The sequence below is a fragment of the Protopterus annectens genome, chromosome 2.part1 (genome assembly GCF_019279795.1).
Source record: "Protopterus annectens isolate FY-2018-M chromosome 2.part1, PAN1.0, whole genome shotgun sequence".
Classification (NCBI taxonomy): Eukaryota; Metazoa; Chordata; order Ceratodontiformes; family Protopteridae; genus Protopterus; species Protopterus annectens.
In genome coordinates, this window is record NC_056729.1 from 78,515,005 (window position 1) to 78,532,284 (window position 17,280).

Sequence of the window (17,280 nt, forward strand, 5' to 3'; positions counted from 1 at the left end):
TTTTTCCTACCTCATTCTTGAACATTCTCCCTGGACAGCACAAGCACCTTTCTAAACTCTTCCTACTGTAAACCACACAAGGGCATGATCAGTGGTGGATGAAAGTGCCTTAATCTGTACATCCATGTCACCGTCTGTATTTGTTAGGGTTGCATCCAGAATTCTGTCTTTATGATACAGTCCTACACCACTTGGCTAAAATCCTCAAGGTCCAAGACATCACTCAGATCCTGCTACCTTTCATCCTGGAGCCTGCTATCTCTCAGCCTACCCCCTGGCAGATTTAGATGTCCTATGAGTAGTACACCACCCTCCCCCTTTGTTGTGACCTTCAGTCTCTCTTTCTCTCTTTCTTGTGTCTGGTGAACAGTACCCTGTATCAATCCGACAGCCCTCTCCACCTTTCTGTACCTTATTTCCCAAGAAATTTAATATAACTTTTAAGCATGGCTCTGCCTTTGCTCCATTCCTGGGTTGCTGTTCTTCCTTTTCTTTGTCTTCATGTGAAGCAGTATGGCTACCACTCAATGTTGATGCATGATGTATGTGACTGTGATGGCAGGTATATGAACATATCTCTGCCCACTTGTGGCATGAGTTTGTTATTGCATCATGCTATGCTGAGTGGGTGCTTCCCTATATGTGACCATCGGTTATATGATTGTATTCAGAGTGTCTGGATGCTACTTGAATTTGCTTTTCTTGTAGGTACTCTAATCGACATGCCAACAGGATCACTATATTAAAAAGTTGTTACTTTCCCCAATGTTTTGCACCCAAGGAGTTAGTATGTATAAGTGGGGGGTGTAAAGGAGCTTACCTCCATACAAAGCCTTATTTTGGTCTGTGTGGGCTGTTTTAGGTGAATTGTGTTCTCAATCAGTTATGCCTGAGCAGTTGATTTTGAGTGGTCATTTATTAATCATTCTTAGGAGAAGCCCCTCACAGTGACCTTGTAGCTGAAGGAGAACAAGGTGGAGCCATGAATGCTGATACCTGCCCATGCCCCCATGAGAGAGCCAGCTGAGTCATATAAGACATCCATGGGTAAAATGCACACATCATAGAGCAGATTTTTGTTCTCTTAAAAATGCAGTTCTGTTGGTGCCTTCTAGTGCAACCAATTGATGTTCTGCAGGATATCAGTGGCATGCGCCATCTTCCACAGTATGACCCTGCATGTACTTGTAACCACACTGGCACAGACATTACTACCACAGCAAACAAATGACAGCAGTACTAGGTCATGCTACCATCAACATGACACTCAGGCAAAATACAGTAGATAAACAGGCACACCGGATGCAAGATGCACTCATCTAGCATCCGTTTGGTTGAATACATGTATGCAGTGGTGACATATATGACTACAGATATATATACAACAGTGCTTTGACAAATGGTGGCAGGGTGGTAAATAGCAGACATGAAGCTGAAAATTTGGCAAGAATCAGCTAAGCAGGATCAAGATTTCCTTAGTAAGACAGTAGGACCCAAAATATAGCAATAGGTGGTGGCTGTCAGCACCACGTTAGCAGACACTTCAGTGTCAAGCATCACACTGACGCATCTCTCAGCTTGCCCGGTAATCTCCAAAGCAATGTCCACAATGGATTTGGCAATTTTAAGACTAACACAACCATGTAAATATGGTGCTAGCCTCTGAACAAGGGCTACTGTAGAATTTGGCCTACATATGTTGTACACAGGAGTGGACTAAACTGTGCAGAAGAAAGGTTTGTCAGACCATATAGATGCCCCAGTGATCATGCTGTGGATATGTTCGGCAGTGCTGGTTTGTTACTAGGGCAGAAAACTGCACTGGGGATGCTGTACCTGCATACAGTGATATGCGGCAAAATGATGCGTCATCTAACCCGTGGTAACAACATGCCTTCTAGAGTGACTTATGGCTTCTGTGAGTCCACGAACCTTATGAAAGACATGAGTTGTGAGACAGCTCTGCATTCATGTCAGCTGCATCTGTAGTATGTGGATGTCAATCACAAACACTGGTTGTGTACACTGTCCAGGATGCAGAGCTCTAAGGGGGTACTTGATTCTGCAGAACATTCCTGATTTTGCCTTATATGTTTGGTCTGTTCCTCATACAGTTTATGGTTTTCTGACAAATCAAACTTAATATCCTTCAGAAAATACAGGCTAATGGAAAACATGTTCTACCATCTTCCTAAGTATGTAACAGCAATGTTTAAAATCTCTCCCTCGTTTTGGGCCTTTATCTCCCACTATTTTTTTAGCATTGTCCCTGATTCTTCATCTGAGAGGTTGACAGGTATGCCAGGAGGTGACTTCCATTTTGTTGACACCTTACAGAATTGCTGCAGTCCTAAACTATGATGGCATGCAGCTCTGCAATACATTTGTGTGTTTTAGCAAAATATCACCAACAGCAGCTTCCCCAACCATAGCAGTCTTCATAGCAGCATGTCTGTCATACTCCGTGACACTGCATTACATCTGTAAGGAGCATCATACACTACATACACCACAGTCTCAGGGGCTGGTAGTACCAAGTCTGAGTCTCACCATCAATGTCCAGTGGCAACTTCCTCCATTACAGCAGTTGCAACTGCACAAAGCTGGGCAGTGTTTCTTCCCTTTGTGTGTGTGCTGCCCAGCCTCTCTCTAGCACCACTCAAGGCCTAGTAACCCCCAGAAGTGGCATCATCAAAGCCATGCAGCTTAGTCAAATTGGCCAGCCCAATGACAGATATGTGTAAGCAATCATCAGCCTCTGACGCATCCACGATCAACTGTAGAATGGCCTCATCAGCCCTATATGAGGCAGATGAGTCAAATATATGGCTACCAACCTTTGTGCTACATCTGTGGTTATCCATGGTTACACATGATGACACATTGGTATGTGACTGAGCTGTCAGCTGAAGATTCCTATGAGACATCCAAGGTTAAAATATATGTTAAAAGCAAATGGTATCCAAATGCACAAAAGTAACTGTAACACAGGTGTACCTTGTTGTGTATACCACGCCTGGCTACAATACACACATGCTGCTGCATTCACTAGATATGGTTGTTGTCACTTGCAGCTGACCTAAGGGCTGGACAGCGGTTGTGTCATTGACACTTGTAGAAGGTGGTGTCAGAATTATGTCAAAGTGCCAATAGTATCCCCAAGGCATGTGTCCCTGTCACCCACCAGCACTGTATTTGTGGCTGTGGACACCCACAGTCAGTGCTGCCCTGCATCATACCATGGATAGAAATATCAGGAGCAAGGGAACCAGACCCTGTTCTTGTGTACTACCATTTCCTGCTATACCATACACCACCTCCACATTAATGGCCTTGCAGAACCATCTTGACTCTGCCATCAAGTCTCTGATATAGCAATATTTTGTGGTCAGACTGTTATGACCACCTCCTGTATTCATGTTGGCCACAAATTCCACCCAAAAGCACTCTACTGCCTGAAAGTTCCCCTCTGACCTAGTATCAGTCCTGCACTGACCATAGGACACACAGAAAGCTGCTTTTCCTTATTTCTGAGTTTCACCTTCCCCCATCTTCAGACCGTGGCAGTTACTGTTTGCTGTTGTTTTGTAATAAAGGACTGAAGTAAGTAAATAACTTAGTATGTAGTCATTTGTTTATTTATTTATCTGTCCTGATATGAGATTTGAGAACAAAGCAAGCTAGTGATTGAGTACATTCAAGTACAAGTTAAATGGAAATGCATTATATACAGCTGAATAAACAACAGGTTGCTGTATTGCATCATCTTGTTGCACAATACCTTTGAGAATATTGTTTGATAGGTATGAGTGCATTAAAATACAATAGTGAAGTAAGTCTTCTTCATGTAGTAATGTTCACTACAGAAATCATTGTGTTATACAGAAGACACTGACAAGTATTGCTGAAAAAAAATATTAGTCTGTTAGAGGCACAGCTGGCTCATCTGGCACTTGGTGCCACTCCTCCAGTTTGACAACCCTCAATACCAAGTTGAGGATCCAAAAATAGGGCCCTTGTCCAACTGGAGCACGTCACCTTTGCAATGCCCTCATGCCATACTAGCATGAGGTGCAAAAAAAATTCTCAGCAAACATAATCACACTGCCAAACATCTTGCCCCTTGGAGATATTGGACTTGCGGAAAAACAAGAGGTCCAAGGCAAAGTAGTAAGCAAGACAGATCTCTTCTCAAAAGTCTGTAAGACACTAAATAAAGTAGTGAAGCTTCCAGCCACTTGATAGCACAGGAACTTTAGGCCTGTTGTGTTTTTGGTTAGAAATCTTTGTGTGTGATATATACCAAAGGGTACTTGATAACTGACCTGATCAGTGCTAAGTACAAGGGAGTGGTTACCTCTTTAGGCATTGATGATGTTCTTTTGGCAGTTACGTGGGCTAAATAAGGATTTCCTGAGAACAGTTGTGACATGATAGTCAAAAGAGTGAGAGCGATCAACCAAGTATGTAGGCTTCTGTCTTCATTTTCATTTTGTAGTGGTGTGTGGTCTATACAGTATGATGAGGGGAGGGATTGTCTTAAAAGTCATGAAGCTTTCCTTTTTAGTATTTCATTTGAGCCCATTTTTTAGTATACTGAGAGTTCATTCTGGAGGGTTTGAGTAACATAGGGTGACTTAAGAAGAACCCTCACTTTGCCAGAGGTATTGGCTTAGTGCTTGAAGATTTGAGAACTTCATTATGTAAAATAGTATATAACTACATATCATATCATATGAGCATTTTTTTCAAACAGTGAGTTCACTTACGTTTTAAGAGGAGAAGTGTATTACAGGAAAGATTAGAACATGGAAATAAATGACCCTTCAGAAGTTTAGTCTGATAAATGTTAGGAATGCCTTGGCATTTCAGATGTACCATCAGTAAAGCCAAATAAATTAGAGATTTAATGAAATGTAACTAGGCCTTGGTGCAGATGAATATGTAATTCACTGTCTCCTACATTTTTATAGGTGCATAGGTGAATACTAGGCTGTCAGTCTGCAGACTACTGCAAGCCTAGCCAACAACCAGAGGACAGAATCAAATCAAGTGCCTTTTATCTGTAAGGTAAAGACCTAAACCATTCTGTCAGCCCTCCCCAGGGGAGTATTAACTGCACACCTATTTTCTGTTTATATGTGAAATGCAGTACATCAACAGTTATACAGCACATCAAAGTGTGCGCAGGCTGCCATCATGCAATGTACATGGCAGTAGTATGGATGTATGGTACATGCATCCAAACAGTATTGACAGTGGATGATGTGCATATGCTCTTCAGTGCCTGATGCTATGATCTTTACACTTATACTCTGGGCACCCTATATACCAGTACATGAAACAGTTTAAATGCACTGATGCATCCACTCTTCCACACAGCAGACATATAATGGACAACAGATGTATGAAATGGCAGTATACAGATGCCTTCACACCATGACATTCTGGTAAATAATGCATAGACACATCACCAAATGTATGTGTTAAAATGACAGATGGCAGTAGTGTTCCAGCTTGTAGGCTGTCAAGAAACACAACTGTTTATGACACACACAAGGTGCTTTACAGAATCATTTAGGGATTAAATCCTGAATGCAGAAGAGTTCTGGGCAACTGTCTTGATCTGGTGTAGTGCAACCTGAGATTTAATGGCTGCCATTGGTATACTTTAAACTGGTGAAGAAAGATGAAAAAATAAGTGGACATGACCTGGGAAGCATGACTAGCTGCAGAAGGTGGCAGAGCATAGATCCACCTTCCCCTTTAACTTGTATGTCATTTGTATGGTATTTCCATTAGCAGTGGCTTCCATCCATGTCACAGGACCTTGCCTGTGTGCCTTTCTGTTTGAGATGACGAATCACTGTCATGAACTACAATACCCAATGGCCATGGTGGTCATAGTTTACATGACCACCACATTGAATACATAGTGCTAAGGCTTATATCCTCTGACAGCTCAGAGGATTAAAACTATGAGCTGTTAATGAGCTACTTCCTGTGGTACAGGATTTGCTTCTCTCAGCCTTCGTTTGCCTACTGTGTGACTTTGTGCAAGTCACATAACCAGACAGTGGTTTCTGGCATTTGGGAATTTGGGCACATAACTAGACAGTGCTTTTGGACAGTTGGGAATTTGGGCATATAACCAGATAGTGCTTTTGGACAGTTGGGAATTTGGGCACATAACCAGACATTGCTTTTGGACAATTGGGAATTTGGGCACATAACCAGACGGTGCTTTTGGACAGTTGGGAATTTGGGCACATAACCAGACAGTGCTTTTGGACAGTTGGGAATTTGGGCACATAACCAGACAATGCTTTTGGACAATTGGGAATTTGGGCACATAACCAGACAGTGCTTTTGAACAATTGGGAATTTGGGCACATAACCAGACAGTGCTTTTGGACAATTGGGAATTTGGGCACATAACCAGACAGTGCTTTTGGACAATTGGGAATTTGGGCACATAACTAGACAGTGCTTTTGGACAATTGAGAATTTGGGCACATAACCAGACAGTGCTTTTGGACAATTGGGAATCTGGGCACATAACCAGACAGTGCTTTTGGACAATTGGGAATTTGAGCAAATAACTAGACCATGCTTTTGGACAATTGGGAATTTGGGCTAGGCTCATTGATGGTCTCCTGGGCTTACATGCCTAGTATACCTATGAACATATCTGTTCACTGTATGCCCCCTGCATTGTCACTTAGAGACTTTAAGTACCTTTGCCAGGCACATTCTTAGTGATTTTAGATGCTACTGGGGCATCATTTAGGTGAATTCCATACATAACTACAAGTAGTGTTTCTGGAATTACTGCTAGTATTTAATGTATTGTTTTGTGTCCTGTATTCTGTTTTGCTAATAACATACTGCTATATTATGAGTGTAGATCTGTAAACAGTAAAGTTGATTTTGTAAAATTCTTTGTTCATCAGTGTCCTATCGTGGTAAACAAAATAAATGAATAAATATGTATTACTGCTTGTTTTTTCCATTTTAAATCTCACCTGGCGTGACCATTAAGCATTTCCTTGTACCTTCCAGTCCAATTCATTCTCTTTTCCTGCCTGGCTTTGAGCATCCAACATGATTCCATGGGGTTGTCATATTTCCAGAGGGAAATATAGGTAGCAACAGTGGGACATCACCTATGGCTGACTTAGTGTTTTTTTTTTTTTGTTATTCTCTAACCCCACTCCCTGGTAGCTGATTTTCACACCTAACAAACCAAAGGCCCACTATGCTTTTCAGTGCACACGTGTGCTTTCCCATATGTATGGTGATGCATACTGCATTAACACATTTTGGCAACCAAGCACATACCTCTGGACCATAGACTGTACACTATACATGCATGTTCAAGAAACACACTAGGCCACATCCCTCCCTCTAGAATGTGTACAATGGTGTTGGCTCAGTCCCATACCCCTAGCCCTCTATCAGTCTCACCAGCACCTGTGACATTGCTCAGTCGTGGCTCATCTGTGACACCTTCAGGTTTTTATCCTTTTGTACCACAGAGTATGTCTGCTACCCTTTATGCTTTGTTATGGTCCATTTATAGCTATCTTTGGGTAATTTTATTCTGTTTACTTTTCCCTGTATATTTCTCCATCATTTGCCTTTTCACCTTGGTCATAGCTTACAGAGGTCCACTAAGGTCATTCCACAGTTTGTGGTTCAGAAATGAATGGGCATTTAACTATTTTGTTGTTCTTACCAGCTCCAAAGCTTCAGCTGCTGCTGATTTTTTTTATCCCGAAAACCATTACATTCTTACTGTTGTATATTTATATCCCCTTTCCCAACACACACACACACACACACACACACAGTATCTCTCAACTGTCCAAATGTTCACAGAATGCACAGATTTTTGCCTCATATTTTTGGTCTGTTCCTCATAACATGTGTGGTTTCTGACAAATCACTGAATAATGGCATACATTTGAGTTTCAGACTTCATATCCTTCAGAAAATGCATGCTATTACAATCCTGTTATTGTAGCAACTTTATAAGTTAATAAGAGCACTATTTAAACATCTGTCCCTATTTTTGGGCCTTTGTCCCCCCATCGTTTTAGACTTTGTACAGACTTGTTGCACTAAAAGTTTGAGAAGTATGACGCACATTCTTATGAAAAAGGTAAAGCATAATCAAAGCGTCTCCATAGAGAGATTGTGAATTCTGTTTAAAATTAAAAACCCTCTCGAAAAAGAGTCACATTTCCTTGTAATTTCATAATCCTTAAAAAAGAACTGCCATGACTCTTCTGCATAAACCAATTACCAGTATTTATAGTAATTCCTCTTCTAAGCAGCAGATGGCGGTAAATGTCCAGTGTTAAACTTTCTGCTGCCCATGACTTGTATGTACAAGCTGAAAGTATCATGCAATATCATTATGAAATATATATACCAAATGTCGGTGTTGTTCGTATTCTGAGTACTTACCCTGATCATGTATACATTTTATTTGCCTAGCCCATATTTATTTCCTACCCTTTTTATTTTATTTTACTGCAACCAACTGCTTCAGCTTTATGTTATGTCTCTGTTACCTCTCTTAATGCTTTCCTAAAACCCTACAATGTTCAACTTGCTTCTTTGGGATTTGAAATTCAGACAGTGCTTCTTTGTCCACTTGTTCCTTTTCCCGTGTCCTTTTGTTCTTCTATTTACTTATTTACAGAGCTGTATTTACTGTCTGTATTGTATTTCTCCTGTCCTTGCCATTCACCTGCTACCCGTGTGTCATTTTTGCTGCTATTTCTGTACCTTCATCCTTGTTTTTTTGTACTTTCGTACAGTATCCTATTCTTTATATGACTCTGGTTGCAGCTGTTAACATTAGTCTTGTTTATCATAGTCATAATGATACTAGAGCGCATTTTTTTACGTTATATTCCTGTATGTATACTTGTGGCTCTCTCCAGTGACAGTAACATGGTTTCCTGCATTGCAATACAGATACTGGGAATGTGCTTCTAGCCTCTGCAACGTGTTATTCAGTGTAAGACTTCTAGAAAGAATGACTGTCACATGGCATGTGGCATACAGATTTCCTGCAGTTAAATACATATTATAAGTTAAAGATATATTCACATATGTTACAGCTCTCTTTTTCTAGTTGCAATAAATGACATATGCATGCATACAATAGCATTTTGAAGTGCTGAATGCTGTATGTGATGAAAAGTATTGTAAACAAATGCTATTTTGGCTTTAAAGTATTACTGATGTCATTGTGTGATACAAATGTTATGTATGTTAAGTTTTATCTTTAAGAGCAGTTAAGTTCCAGTGTGAATTACCTAGAGGAGAAATCACTTTATGTTGTGCTAATGGATTGTTATGAGACCAGTTACGTGATTTATTTTTGTGTAAATCGAAGTTTTTTTTTTTCTAAGGCATTGCAGTTATGCTAGAATTTCAGAAGGGAGGGACATGTCATTGACCTGTAAACTGGAAGTCTGTTGTACAAGTGGAGACTGTCATGTGACTCTCGCTTGGATGTAGATCTTTTTGCCTGGAGAGGGAGGGATTCTCAGGAGGAAGGGGTTTCTCCAACTGTCTGGTGAGGAAAGTTCTTGAGAAACTATAATCAGTAACCTGAAATGGGATGCTCCAGGTGAGCAACAGGATCTTTTGGAGCCTGCAACAGCCTAGTTTGACCAGGAGTTTGCTGTATGCTTGGATTTTTTATTTTTATTTAAACAGTGGAGAAAACTGTTCATGGAAATTTTGTTGCTGTTGGAAAGATTGTATTTGTTTTTGGAATTTGCTTTGCAGTCATATGTTCATTGGTGTGTACTAGGCTAATGGCCCTGGCCTTTACAAGCCTAGCCCATAGGATTACCCTGGCATCGTGCCACCCGACCTTAGTTCCCAGTGCCTCTGTCGAGTAGAGCCACTGGAGTGATCCCCGAGGTGAATTTTGTATTTCCCATCCACTCATCAAATTTCTCTTAAAGAGGGCCAGTGAGGTGCTTGAAAGGTGCAAACTGTGAGCTGAGTTAAAACTAAAGTTTTGGTTACTCCTGGGTCAGGTGTTTTCAGAATGCCACATCTGGTGTCACCAGTGGGCAAAAGCAGAGGTATTATGAGCTAACTAATTGTATTACTAACACACACCATAAGAGGGTAAAGTACGTAAGTGTGCTAAAACATCTGCAACAAATGGAAGTGACTGCTTTCACTGCAGAGCAACTAAAGCTAAGCTATATTAAAACAAGCTTGAAGTCTCCTGTTTTTTTCCTGTGCTGTGAAATTGTCTGTGCGCACCTGTGTTACATTCCAAGTTATTAAAAAATGAACTGTAGCAACCCAGGAAACTGTGTGAATCAGTTGCAGTTACCAAATATAGAACTGCATCTGTGTTTAGAGGAGTATTTTAAAGAACCAAAGTAAAACGTGAAGGAATAGACTGAAACCCTAATTTAGAGAGTAGTGGCTACAAACCAGCATTTAATGATCTTACAGAAGCCAAGCTAAAGTTATTGCCAGTACATTATTCAGTCCCAAAACTGCACCACCCTTAAAAAGCCATCCAATTAAGATGATTTGGTGTACGATACAGAAGAAAGACCTGACAATCTATTTCCCTTTGGCCTAGAAGACTCCATGGGTAGCAGTGACTGTCCATGAGGTAACTCAAATGCAGCTTGTAAGAGAACAAGTGAAAGTCACACCTGGTTACTTTTAAATGCTAAGAGAACTGGAACAAAAATGAATGGGCAGAAACTCTCTCTTTCTTCATAATTGACTGGAGATGCTTTAAATATGTATGAATAAATAGAAAGGACAGATTACTTGAACTATAGTAAACTGAAAAAGAACTTTTGTCTAAAGCAAGTATTATTTCATGCATGTAGCTGTTCAGTTTAACAGCTGGACTTTAAATGCTTGTAGGACCATTGGCACCTAAATGCATGTTCTTAAACATGTTGGTAAACTGTAGTTAGAACCTTATACTTATAATAAAGCAGAATTGATAGAATTGCTTATTGCTTATACAGTGGATATAAAAAGTATACACATCCGTGTTAAAATGCCAGGTTTTTGTGATATAAAAAAGTGAGACCACAATAAATCATTTAAAAGCTTTTCCCACCTTTAATGTGACCTATAACTTGTACAATTCAATTGAAAAACAAACAAATCTGTTAGGGGAAAAAATAAAAAAAAATAAAAAACGTACAATAAGCTGGTTGCATAAGTGTGCACACCCTTAAACTAATACTTTGTTGAAGCACCTTTTGATTTAATTTCAACATTCAGTCTTCTTGAGTAGGAGTCTATCAGCATGGCACATCTTGACTTGGCAATATTTCCCCACTCTTCCTTGCAAAAGCGCTCCAAATTTGTCAGATTTTGAGGGCATCTTTTGTGCACAGCCCTCTTCAGGTCAGCCCACAGATTTTCTATTGGATTTAGGTCTGGGCTGTGGCTGGGCCATTCCAAAACTTTAATTTTCTTCTGGTGAAGCCATTGGGCCAGATTCAGGAAGGCTTACACGGAGTTCAAGAGTAGTGTAAGCCTCCGTGTAAGCCTCCTGATTCAGCAACAGCCCAAATCTCCGTGTAAGAGACAGCTAACACGTCTCTTACACGGAGTGGGCGTGGAAATGCTCAATACCTCATTTGCAGCTCCAAGATATGCAAATGAGGTATGTGAGCGATCCACGAAGCCCAAACCAGTCCGTGTAACGAACGTGTTAGCTGCAGAAATGTACTCAGCTGACAACTGAGTACATTTCTGCAAAATTAAAAACGGAGCTATGTCAGCTCCAAATAAAGGGTGCATTTGTTACATTAAGCATGCCAATGGCCAAATATGTGGCCATTGGCATGAAAAAGTGTTGAAAAAAAAAGTTATATAACTTTTTTTTTTTTCACGGGATTTATGTGTTTAACTGTAAGCGCACACCCGCGCGAAACGTGCGCTACCTAAAACTGAAAACCGAAGCTTATAAGCCCACAATTGTGGGATTTATGTATTACATGAAATGTCAATGGAGGGACTTGCAGAGCAAAACAATATGGCCTCCGTTTAGTGGTTGTCAAGGAGGGGAAGCTCCGTGTAAGATATGTAACTAAGCATTACTAGGCAATCCTATGTAAATGAGGCTTACAATACTGAATCACACTGCCACATAAGTAATGAGCACTTTCTGAGTCGTGTAAGAGTTAGAGAAGGGAGGAACAGAGTAAGAGGTAGGTGACATCATGGGGAAGGATAGAAAGAAAAAATGTTATGTATGTTAAGTTTTATCTTTAAGAGCAGTTAAGTTCCAGTGTGAATTACCTAGAGGAGAAATCACTTTATGTTGTGCTAATGGATTGTTATGAGACCAGTTACATTGATTTATTTTTGTGTAAATCGAAGTTTTTTTTTTTCTAAGGCATTGCAGTTATGCTAGAATTTCAGAAGGGAGGGACATGTCATTGACCTGTAAACTGGAAGTCTGTTGTACAAGTGGAGACTGTCATGTGACTCTCGCTTGGATGTAGATCTTTTTGCCTGGAGAGGGAGGGATTCTCAGGAGGAAGGGGTTTCTCCAACTGTCTGGTGAGGAAAGTTCTTGAGAAACTATAATCAGTAACCTGAAATGGGATGCTCCAGGTGAGCAACAGGATCTTTTGGAGCCTGCAACAGCCTAGTTTGACCAGGAGTTTGCTGTATGCTTGGATTTTTTATTTTTATTTAAACAGTGGAGAAAACTGTTCATGGAAATTTTGTTGCTGTTGGAAAGATTGTATTTGTTTTTGGAATTTGCTTTGCAGTCATATGTTCATTGGTGTGTACTAGGCTAATGGCCCTGGCCTTTACAAGCCTAGCCCATAGGATTACCCTGGCATCGTGCCACCCGACCTTAGTTCCCAGTGCCTCTGTCGAGTAGAGCCACTGGAGTGATCCCCGAGGTGAATTTTGTATTTCCCATCCACTCATCAAATTTCTCTTAAAGAGGGCCAGTGAGGTGCTTGAAAGGTGCAAACTGTGAGCTGAGTTAAAACTAAAGTTTTGGTTACTCCTGGGTCAGGTGTTTTCAGAATGCCACATCTGGTGTCACCAGTGGGCAAAAGCAGAGGTATTATGAGCTAACTAATTGTATTACTAACACACACCATAAGAGGGTAAAGTACGTAAGTGTGCTAAAACATCTGCAACAAATGGAAGTGACTGCTTTCACTGCAGAGCAACTAAAGCTAAGCTATATTAAAACAAGCTTGAAGTCTCCTGTTTTTTTTTTCCTGTGCTGAGAAATTGTCTGTGCGCACCTGTGTTACATTCCAAGTTATTAAAAAATGAACTGTAGCAACCCAGGAAACTGTGTGAATCAGTTGCAGTTACCAAATATAGAACTGCATCTGTGTTTAGAGGAGTATTTTAAAGAACCAAAGTAAAACGTGAAGGAATAGACTGAAACCCTAATTTAGAGAGTAGTGGCTACAAACCAGCATTTAATGATCTTACAGAAGCCAAGCTAAAGTTATTGCCAGTACATTATTCAGTCCCAAAACTGCACCACCCTTAAAAAAGCCATCCAATTAAGATGATTTGGTGTACGATACAGAAGAAAGACCTGACAATCTATTTCCCTTTGGCCTAGAAGACTCCATGGGTAGCAGTGACTGTCCATGAGGTAACTCAAATGCAGCTTGTAAGAGAACAAGTGAAAGTCACACCTGGTTACTTTTAAATGCTAAGAGAACTGGAACAAAAATGAATGGGCAGAAACTCTCTCTTTCTTCATAATTGACTGGAGATGCTTTAAATATGTATGAATAAATAGAAAGGACAGATTACTTGAACTATAGTAAACTGAAAAAAGAACTTTTGTCTAAAGCAAGTATTATTTCATGCATGTAGCTGTTCAGTTTAACAGCTGGACTTTAAATGCTTGTAGGACCATTGGCACCTAAATGCATGTTCTTAAACATGTTGGTAAACTGTAGTTAGAACCTTATACTTATAATAAAGCAGAATTGATAGAATTGCTTATTGCTTATACAGTGGATATAAAAAGTATACACATCCGTGTTAAAATGCCAGGTTTTTGTGATATAAAAAAGTGAGACCACAATAAATCATTTAAAAGCTTTTCCCACCTTTAATGTGACCTATAACTTGTACAATTCAATTGAAAAACAAACAAATCTGTTAGGGGAAAAAATAAAAAATAAAAAACGTACAATAAGCTGGTTGCATAAGTGTGCACACCCTTAAACTAATACTTTGTTGAAGCACCTTTTGATTTAATTTCAACATTCAGTCTTCTTGAGTAGGAGTCTATCAGCATGGCACATCTTGACTTGGCAATATTTCCCCACTCTTCCTTGCAAAAGCGCTCCAAATTTGTCAGATTTTGAGGGCATCTTTTGTGCACAGCCCTCTTCAGGTCAGCCCACAGATTTTCTATTGGATTTAGGTCTGGGCTGTGGCTGGGCCATTCAAAACTTTAATTTTCTTCTGGTGAAGCCATTGGGCCAGATTCAGGAAGGCTTACACGGAGTTCAAGAGTAGTGTAAGCCTCCGTGTAAACCTCCTGATTCAACACCAGCCCAAATCTCCGTGTAAGAGACAGCTAGCACGTCTCTTACCGCAGTGGGCGTGGAAATGCTCAATACCTCATTTGCAGCTCCAAGATATGCAAATGAGGTATGTGGCGATCCACAAGCAAACCAGTCCGTGTAGCGGACGTGTTAGCTTCTGAAATGTACTCAGCTGACAACTGAGTACATTTCTGCAAAATTAAAACAGACTATGTCAGCTCCAAATAAAGTGCATTTGTTACATTAAGCATGCCAATGGCCAAATATGTGGCCATTGGCATGAAAAAATGTTGAAAAAAAGTTATATAACTTTTTTTTTCACGGATTTATGTGTTTAACTGTAAGCGCACACCAGCATAAGCGAGTGCGCTACCTAAAACTGAAAACCGAAGCTTATAAGCCCACAATTGTGGGATTTATGTATTACATGAAATGTCAATGGAGGGACTTGCAGAGCAAAAACAATATGGCCTCCGTTTAGTGGTTGTCAAGGCGGCAAAGCTCCGTGTAAGATATGTAACTAAGCATTACTAGGCAATCCTATGTAAATGAGGCTTACAATACTGAATCACACTGCCACATAAGTAATGAGCACTTTCTGAGTCGTGTAAGAGTTAGAGAAGGGGAGGAACAGAGTAAGAGGTAGGTGACATCATGGGGGAAGGATAGCAAGAAATGTACCAGATTGGAGGGCAATGTAAGGTAAGAGATGACAGACAGACATCAGGGAGGGAGGTGTGTCCCAACAGAACACTAGAATGTCAAGAAATTGAGGGCATCGCTATCCCTACACTCTAAGTTTCTTGAAATACGTGCATGCTTGGCGTGTCTTGGCGTGTAAAGGCAGGTTCTACTTGTGGGGCGTGTTGCAAACTGTTTACAACGGTTTTGCGTCTGCGTGTGTAAGGCAGTGTCTTGTAGCGTTTTAGCATGAATCAGCCTAGCTAACACCGTGTAAGGATGTGTCTTGGCGTGTAACACCGTGTAGGGATGTGTACAGCGTTTAAGTTACTGTGGCGTGTGTAAGCGGTGTGCACATTGCTCCCCCTCAGGAAACAGAGAGGAAATAGGAAACAACCAAAATACAGGAAACTGCCAGAAGATACTACTAAAGTTAATTGGTGGAAACAATTAGAAGCAGGCAATTACACAGGCAGACTAGAAGCCCAACCCAGCACTTAAAACACAACAAAGAGCAGTGCAGGCTGTTTCTCACAAGAGATACTGCCAGAAACTAAGCTATCAGAGTTGAAACCTGAAAAAGCTGAACTCAGAGCAGAAATGCTAGGGGCTGCCATAGCTGTTATAATCAGACATAGGCGGTGCGAGGTTGGTGATAATGCAGATGCTGACAGACAACCCAGAGTGAGGAGAAGGAGAAGAGTATACAGGCCTAGGGTCACCTACCATGGGTTACATGAGCTGGAGATAGTAGGCGCTATAGAGTGGACAGAGAGCTCCTGCAGCAGATTGTTGAGCTGTGCAGGCCACGCCTCACACACAGAACCAACAGAGGGAACCCATCCCAGTGGAAACCAAGGTATGTGCTGGCCTAAGAATACTAGCAACAGGTACCTTTCAGAGACCAACTGGCGATATGATGGGGATATCACAGGCATCAGCCTCCAGGGTACTGCACCAGTTCCTGGATGCCATGTCACCACATGTCAGTGATCATATATATGTCCCTAGTGACCGTGAGGTTGTGGCCAGCAATATCGTCTCTTCCAGCAAATAGCGGGATACCCTGAGGTGCTGGGTGCAATAGACTGCCGCACATACGCATCAAGGCACCAGCTGGTGGCGGGGTAGAGTCTACATTAACCGCAAGGGATACCCCTCCATCAACTGCCAGGTCGTGTGTGATGCCCAGGGCATAATAATGAATGTGTGTGCTGGCTGCCCTGGTAGCTACCACGATTCCCACATCTGGCATCTGGCGCAGCTGTACCAATCATTTGCCAATGGGGACTTCCCACACGGACACCTAGTGGGGATGCTGGTTATGCACTTGAGCCGTGGCTGATGACACCCATCAGAAATGCACACACACCCGAACAGGAGCGCCATAATGAGGCACTGCGCACAAACCGCAATATCATAGGCGTGTGTTTGGGCTGCTCAAATCACGGTTCGGTGTCTGGACACGTCTGGTGGAGCTTTGCAGTACACACCAACTACATGTACCCAAATGATCATGATATGTGCTATGCTACATAATATGATCCTGCGGAAACAACTGCAGCAGGACCAGCACAGGGCTGGGCCAAACATCCCCACCATTGCCAAGGCCACCACAGGCAGGGGTGACTTGGAGGAGGAACAACCTGACCTTGTCCCAGTAGGCAGAAGGTGGCGTGCCCAGTATGCCCTGGCCTTGTCAAAGAGGCAGCGCATAGCACATATGCTTGGTCAGTAGGAACACTGGGACTGATACCCACTCTGACTCACTCATACAGTAACAGGGATGCCTAACATGACACAACCTGCTTCCAAATGTACAGGGAGTGTAGTATGTGCATCCGACAGAGGCAGCCCTGCAGCACCATCCGAGTATGAATGCCATGTGTTAAGTAATGTAATACCATGTATCATATGCACACCTGAGGACCATGACTAACATCCACCCTCACCAATCATAAACCACAAAAACACAAACCCACCTCATAGCTATCACAAGGGATAGGAACCTAGATGTAATGCTACC

At 41.4% G+C, this 17,280-nt stretch overlaps 1 protein-coding gene across 4 annotated transcripts in view; it reads left to right on the plus strand.

The window, feature by feature from the left end:
• The window catches only part of SH3D19 (SH3 domain containing 19), a 2,322,497-nt gene that overhangs the window by 2,181,835 nt on the left and 123,382 nt on the right, over nt 1–17,280 (plus strand). The window lies entirely within an intron of this gene.